The sequence below is a fragment of the Haliotis cracherodii genome, unplaced genomic scaffold (assembly GCF_022045235.1).
Source record: "Haliotis cracherodii isolate W230 unplaced genomic scaffold, xgHalCrac1.p SCAF_18, whole genome shotgun sequence".
Classification (NCBI taxonomy): domain Eukaryota; kingdom Metazoa; phylum Mollusca; class Gastropoda; order Lepetellida; family Haliotidae; genus Haliotis; species Haliotis cracherodii.
The window spans coordinates 13,743,977-13,752,922 of record NW_027266273.1 but is presented as its reverse complement, the minus strand read 5'-3'; positions in this window follow the sequence as shown (position 1 = coordinate 13,752,922).

The following is an 8,946-nucleotide window of genomic DNA, read 5'->3' as shown; positions in this document are numbered from 1 at the left end:
GCACATGTGGGATGAGATGGATCGGCGCCTTCGAAGTCAACCACGTGTTCCACAACACTCCAGGAACTTCGAAGCAGATATGGACAGATATCCCACAAGACTTTGTGCGACGCCTGAGACGAAGATGTGTTGCTTGCATCGCAACCAGAGGTGGACACACACGCTATTGATTTATAAATTGACATTTTGGCATGTTCATGTTTATTTTTTAAAATCATGCATTTTCTGGAGTCAGTATGGCAAATTAAACCATTTGAACACTTACAGGAGTCTTTTATCTGTTGCAAACCGAAATTGTTTCAGATTTGGTAAAAAACTTTTGTTGATCAGTATATTTGATGAGCGAGTTAGATACGTTTTGAAAATCACAAGTTGTAATATAAACGATATTACTCATTTTAACTTTGCATATTATCTAAATTCAAAGTTGAACAAGGCGTTGTTGTTTTGAGAGTAGCTTATGATTACAACAATCTTAGCTGATGATTCGATCATAGAATGTTCTCAAAAGGTTCAACCTGGAAAGTGTGCAGTTTACTCCAAAATCGATTGTAAGAAACGATTAAATGTCAATTCTAAAATCGTGTTTATAATAGTATTGATATACACAGACATAACCAAGTTAAAAACATTTGCATTCAACGGATAATCTGGCCTTAAACTCGTTTCAGTATAGGTGAGCCGTTAGGTGAGCCCGCGAGACGTTCGATTCATCGAGTCGTGTCATGTTGGCTGTGTCATTTCATTGGTGTGTGTGTGTGTGTGTGTGCGTGTGTGTGTGTGTGTGTGTGTGCAGATGAATAAAAGCGACAAACCTCTTTCCATTTCTTAAGAAATCGCTGTCAAAAGCAGAGTCAATTGTTCGATTCCAGCTGTATCATGAGTACGTGTTCATGAATGAAAAACAACAAGAAAACAGCATTATCACTATCGCCCGCCATGGGACACATTAGAATTGTGTTTGTTGATATAGTAGTGAATTTAAACTTTAAAAAGGCCCAAAGGTGGCATCAGAAAAAAAATATTGAGTGTGAAATTAATACACACAAAATGACCCTCCTCTGGAAAAATAACATAGCACTAATTCACGAACTCAATCTTTTTAAGTATCTCTTAGATAGGCATGCAAAGTTTTCATGTTATTTCAGTAGCTCCTGAGATCTCCCCATTTCACGGAGTATGCAAAAAGTTGAAAACAAGAAGCACGGGCCATAGCTCTGTAAAAACTGAATTTAAGACACTAATTTACGACCTCATTTAAGATCATGACCAGTAATATCAGTGTGTAAATGTCATTTCTCTTACTTAATTACTAGTAGTTTTTGAGAAAACGGACGAAGGAACACTGTTTCTATACCCCCGTCCCACTTCGTGCTAAAGCACATGTAAAGGCAAGCTGTTCATCTGAAAACGGGAACACATGAAACGTGTCGAAACAGGGATTTGTATCAGAGATCATTTTTGTCATTGATGCGTCAAATTTGGAAAGATCAACAAGAAGGGGAGTACAAATGGTGCCCATGGCATGTCTTCTTCTTGAAGAAATGTCTTTCCCCCCAATTTTTTTCCAAAATCATGCCCTCAATGCCCTTGTCCTACAGAATGTGTAGATATTGTATAGCCATTATTGTCCATACACGTGGTATTAAATTACTACTAACCACGGCTATAAATCTTACTACAACTACAACTATAATTACTACTAACCACGGCTTCAAATCTTACTACAACTACAACTATAATTACTACTGTACTGCTACTACTTATAGTATCACTACCGTTACCGCCGCTTGACCCCTACCACCACTACTACTACAACTACCACTTCTACCATTAGCAGCACCACTGCCACTACTAGTTCCACTACTACTACTACTGCAACGTCTACCACTAGCAGTTCCACTATCACTACTACTACTATTATTACAACTACCACTCGAGGTGGCCTAGCTTTGGTTACTGGTGGCCTATAGCCCATGTTTTAAACTGTATTAATGATATTGTTTGTTATACTCAAATATGTTTCATAAATTGTTTTTAACTATAATAACTTCGCATAAATAACTAAATATCAATATATTAACTTGGTCTCGTTGCAATATAGCTGAAATAATGCCAATGCGACGTTAAATTTTAACTCACTCATTACTACTACAAGTACTTCTACAACTACAAAAACTACAACGATAACGACCACCACTACCACTGGTACTGCTGCCACTACCACCACCACCATCACCACCACCACCACCACTACTACCACTACCACTACTACTACTACTACTGACCTGTGAAGATCAGGGGTGGAAAAGGTCTTCAGCAACGCATGCTTGCTGTACTACTACTACTACTGCTACTACTACTACTTCTGCTACTACTACTACTACTACTACTGACATGTGAAGATCAGGGATAGAATAGGTCTTCAGCAACCCATGCTTGTCGTAAAAGGCGACTATGCTTGTCGTTAAAGGCCACTAACTGGATTGGGTGGTCAGGCTCGCAGACTTTGTTGATGCATGTCATCGTATTCCAATTGTGTGGATCAATCATCATGATGTCAATCACTGGATTGTCTGGTCCAGACTCGATTATTTACAGACCGCTGTCATATGGCGGAAAAATTGCTGAGTGCGGCGTTAAACAACAAACAAACAAACGTACTACTCCTACTACTACTGAAGCAACAAACACACTACTAATACTACTACTACTATCGAAGACATATGAATCGTCATATGAAAATGGGTGATGAAACTGCTGATATTATCAATTCCCCAAATGCAGCACATGCACAAATGCAACCAAATGGTACACGTTTCCACTCTTCGGCATTCGTGTTGTGACAAACGTCTCTGTCTATGTTCTGAAAGTTTCGCCCATGTTGACAGACACTTTGGATACAACACCATAACTGTTATTCTGCACATTGACTTTACAAGATGCATTTTGGGGTTCATAAAAAAACATATGTGCCCTTGGGTCATATCACGCAACAAGACAACAGTGTATTGTTTCTGTCATCAGGGCGGCATTGTTGACACCATTCGAATCTTATTGTGTCGTGAGGTTGAAATGACTTCACAATAGAAACGATGCCATAGCTGAAGATTGTTGACGTCATTCGACAAATTGTGGTTCCGCTGCTATTGCGACTTGCTGTCCTTATAGGTAAACACTAAAATTCGTCTCTGTATGTAGACATCTTCTTCGATAATGAATAGAACATTATATTCGTTTTCATTTTATACTACGTTTAAGACACTCGTGCCTAAATTGTGGTATGTCCCTCGCTTTCTCTCGAGAAATACCGGAATTAAGACACTCGTAGTAGACCGTTCGTAAAGTTAATCGAAATAATCCGAGTTTTACCGATTGTCTTGTGTACATCATTTGACCTGTGCACCTGGTTTTGCAATTTCTGTCTGACAGGCGAGGAAAAATGGGGATTAACGTTGCGTTTAAGATAATATTATAGGGCGTGTGTGCGTGTGCGTGTGCGTGTGCGTGTGCGTTACATTGTGCTTTTCTTTCTGCTTTTACTTGTACTTTCACATATGCCGGTTACATGGTACTAGCCCACCGACACACCATGCAACCGTTTGACATAAATACCCCCACACAGACGACCAGTCCTTCTGTTATCCTCTCAATGCCGTGAGGCAGGCAAAGTAGCAACAAGTACCATATTTTAACGTCATATGGTATGACGTTGTCGGGGATCGAACCACAGACCTTCCGCTCTTTGCGCAGATTATCTATCCAATAGACCACAAAGTGTTCTCATTCAGACAGGTACGTGTTTAAACAGAGGACTCTAACATTTGCATCCTCATATTGTGTTTAAGGAAGTCAACCTTGTTTCATTGTGCATCTTCTGGATGTCCATGTAACGGATACACTAGCCTGTCTTCCACGCTCTGGAGAATGAATTCAATAATGAATTTAACTCAAATCTGGAATGATTTGGACCGCCTAGATTGCCTCTGTTCTATTCTGAAATTAAGCATTGTCCATCACTCCATTTGTATTTTATTCTCTATTTTGAAGATATACATTTTTTTTTAAAATAACTTTATTGAAATTGTGTGACTGAATATTAGGGTAATTTACCCCTAGTCTTTTTTATTATCAACAAATGGCTTTAATAGAGGTTTAAACTGTTATAGGAAGAAGCATTACATGATATCTATACACAAGAAAATGTAAAGTATGCCTTGATATATCGCTAGGTGTTGTAATTGTTTTCGTTCATATATTTATTCCTAATAAAAATCACTTCTAAATATAAGTTATTTTTTGGCATGCATTTGTTAGGCTAGTCTAAAACTGTGTGGCTATTAGTAATAAAACTTGTTCGTCAACAACCTTATGAAATTCATAACTGTCTATGATTATCAAACGTGTTTCACAGGGCCGCATATCTAAATGAGGATATGCTCCCCCGAACCTTAAACTGTCAGTCTTGCCCGGTTATTGCTCAAGAGCCTCCTCAGTAGGCAGGCTTCTATTCAGTGTTGTATATAAGTAACTCTGTAATTCATTGAAGTCCTTGGTCCCTAAAGAACTTACATCAATCCCAAGCAGTTTAAGTTTTCAACGAAGGCGTACTTCAGCAACAAAACCGTCTTTGTGTTCTGTGGGTACATGCTAGGTGTGTCTTCAATGTCCCGCTCTAATACCCAGGGCGTTATCCACAACTTGCCTTTATGTTTTTCGTTTTTGTGTATTTGATACAATCCATGAGATCACGTGTGTATGCTGGTTTGACGTGATGATGGTGCTCGGTTGATAAATTGTCAGTTGGTACAGATGTAATTTGACAGGGTTTTGAATGTTATCCACAGTTTGGGTACATGTGATCCCAGGACAAGCTAGGCTTAAAATTTCAACCAGTTTAATCACATAAATATAGGAGAGTCTACATCTGGGCTGACCCGTGAAGATCCGGGGTAGAATAGGTCCTCAGCAACCCATGCTTGCCGTAAAAGGAGACTATGCTTGTCGTAAAAGGCGACTAACTGGTTCGGGTGGTCAGACTCGCTGACTTTGTTGATGCATGTCATCGATCCCAATAGCGTTGATCATGATATCAATGGCTTGATTGTCTGGTCCAAACTCGATTATTTACAGACCGCTGTCATATAGCTGGAATATTGCTGAGTGCGGCGCAAAACAACAAACCAACTAACATCTGGGCTTTTTTTCATTTGAACATGTACGTACACGTACTCTGTTGTAAGAGCAGGGCTATATTACCCATACATTTGGCCAGCCTGAATCTCAAATCAACAGGTAACATTTCCAAATACTGAAATTGCAACACGCATGTTTCTATTTAACATGACCGAAAACGTTTCATGTCACATTAATTTTATATGACAAAATACCAGTCACATGCATTGTACGTCATTTTAAAAGAAAATAATTATATTCTCTTGGAAATATTTAAATAAAGAGTAGATACAAGAAACATATATTCACACAATATCGTATCTTTTATTTGCATATTATCATTCATCGCCATCACAAGACGTATTTCCTTCAATAACTGTCAAATGGCCAATTCCACAGATTTACTCACCTGATCATGAAGAAGAAATACAGGCCAGTGAAGCTACCTCATTTGTTTCCTGCTCAGATTGATGCATAAAAATTCAGAGTGAGAAAACATCTCTGCCCAGGGCTGTATGACGGGAAGGATGACTTCAACATTCCAATAGTGATCTTTCCCTTTATGTAAAGCAATATCCATGCAGCTCCATCCTTTGGTATCAACATTTCACAACTTCTGAGGTACAAGCAGGCATGTTCTTTCTACGACAAAATCAAAGAGCCCCATGCGGCTCTTGTCCAAACAATGTTTGATCAGGCTTACAAAATTGAAGGTATCAGGTTTCTATGATTATTGATTGCAGTCATACAAACCGATAATATTATTTGAGCTGCACGTTTTATACTTCTAGTGGATAAATATAAAATATTTTGTTTCACTGAACTGCCAAGAAACCTGGAGCTGTGGAAGAGGTGAAGTGACACATTGGTGGGAACGGAGTCATGGAGTTGTGATGAATATTGCTTCGCTTTGCAGGCAATTTACCTAAAGTAAGATGGACTTGAATTACACATATACTTTGAGCTATAAAAACCCATCCTGCATATTACCAACCAATTATATGAACTACATGCAGCTGCATGGTACTTTATCATATTGCATTGCTAAAGAGCTCAACATATATGGGGGCGTTGGGGTAACCTTGGGATAAAAGCTTTCAAACAAACTACAGGGCAATCCATCAGTCTGTCCTCTAGAGTAACTGCCCTTTATGAAAGGGAAGCTACTCTAGCCCTAGTCTAAGAGAAGTCACGGTAGTTGACAGAGTCTGACTGTCATGACGTTACGAAGTACAGTCAGGTGAACAACACCGACAAAACGAAACAAGGTAACGATTCGGACACATTTCGATCAAAACCACCTGTTTGTAGTTGAGGAAAAGGTTCCATGCAGCAGAGGTGTTCAAGCTCAGTCATGGAAACCGATCCCACAAGGTTAGTGTCCTCGCCAAATCTCCAAAGTTGCCAAAACTTGTAAAAAGCCTCAGCTACGTCACAGTTGATTTTCAGCGTATCTTTTGATAATGATAGCAACTGTCCAAGTTGTTTCTCCAGGGGCGGCCGGGTAGCCTTGTGGTTAAAGCGTTCGCTCGTCACGCCAAAGACCTTGGTTTGATTCTCGACATGGGTACAATGTGTGAAGCCCATTTCTGGTGTCCCCAGCAATGATATTGCTAAAATATTGCTAAAAGCGGCATACAACAATGCACACTCACTCACTCTAGATTCCCGTTAGTTAATTCTGACTGGATCACCGACTGCCTAGGGCGACGCCATGTTTGTGAACACTGAAGGTCGTCCCTACTTGATGTTTGCATTTGTATTCGCATATGACCCCAACGTATATCGTTTTTATCCATTGGCTTTATCCTGCCGAGAAACCTACCCATTGTATGGCAAACTTATTTATCCTGACGTTTATCTCATGTTGACGAAGATATCGGACGTGCCAGTGATACCTGGCGTACCGTTAACACAAAAACCCTGCAAGCTGGTCACAAGTACTATGTCACAATAAATAAGACAAAGAGGCAGAGGGAGAGCAATACATGGGTAGTCAAATAACTATTGCCCTGTAAGAGTTACAGTCATTAGATTATCGAGTTTGGATTCTATTGTTTAACATGAGTATGACACTCTGTCAACAAATCAAATGTATTTCGTCAGTATATTAATACAGCCTACGATTTAACAAAAAAGTCTTAAAGCGAAACGAAATAGGTCTCTCGGAATCTTCAAGCAAACCTAAGTGACATTTATTCAACTGGAAGCTCAAACATGCACAAGATTCCATATACATGATGCGTCAACTATTTTCGTCTTGAACATTGTCAACAAGAAAAGTACAAACTTTTTGAAGACGATTAATTTTAAGACGAATTATTTTGCCCTACCCTTATTTATTGTCAGAATAATAGTTGAAGTTGCATTTTAAGGTTGCCTTTGATGCTTTTTTTCCTAAGCTTCCATACACATTATACAGTAATTTCTGTAACATTGTTAAACATTGAATACAGACCTGAGTGTGATCGACGGTGCGTGGCATTTACTGACAACACCTACTGTCTCTATTATGATTCCAAAATATATTCTTTTACTTCGATGTCTTCAAGGTCATACCTAATGTCTCGTTGCGAGATTTTGCGATATGCTTGCAGGAAAAAACGAGACTTTAACCGATAGTGTCAGACGTATTTTACACTATTATTCGCTTTAAAAAAGTACCCGAGTCACAACTGACTGGGTCCAAATAACAATAAATAATGAGAGAACGCACAAGAACGTATGTAAACTGAATCAAAATCTTGTCAATGTTTCTGCAACATGATATTCAATTTTGGGTCTGCAGGTTCCATTGAAATATTCATTGCATAGATACGTATTCTGTAATATTCTTTGCGGCGTTCGCAACAAACGAATGCATATTTGTATGCAAATTGTGTGAGGGGCGGGTGTTACGGATAGAGCTGGACATGCTAACCCATTTCGAAAACTTCTGGCGTCATAACTGAATGTCAGTGATCCATTCATATAAATGTCAGCGCTATTTTGCCTTTTACGCCCAAAGGTACATGTATCTGTTTTGACAGACAATCGAGACCATGTATCTTCTGGAAGTGACGTTTCAAATTTACGTAATGTGAAATTCCAACCCGAGAACCAATATAATATATTTACTAGTATGTTTGCAGTACAATCAGTTATACAATAATAATTAAATAGAAATATTTAGGATATTTTGAAAACGAGATTGATGTTAAATTTGCTGAGCTTAGATTAACAATATAAGTATACAAATCCAAATATATTAACAAATGCCCACCACCTCGCCTTCGTCGTTTGCCCATGCTGCTCTGAGGTGAAGATAGAGGGCAAAATATGATTTAGCCTTGATAAATCGGCATCCCCGGATGACGTTTAAGCATGGCATCTTGATCAAACTGTGTGAGGACAAATCACCGCAACAAAATTAATGTTTTACTGTAAAATGGACATTTTCGCTGAAATGAAGGACAGGAAGAGAGCCAGGCAGGAATTATACCATCTATGAATGAAACACCTCACAAACCTCCGGTTCAAATGGGTGCTTTTCCTTCCTATTCGCTCCAGTTATACAAAATATAACTCACACTCATGTGCCCATATTTATTTGCTGGTACTTTATTTACTCTTAGACGATGCCAAGGCACGTCTACAAGCACTTCCGCTCACCCTTTCGTTTATTTTTCAACGTCGCACTCAGCTATTTGATGTCGGTTTTGAATTGATCGAATCTGGACCAGGCAAACCGGTGCTTGATGTTGTGAGCCGTTGGGACACAATGACAGGACA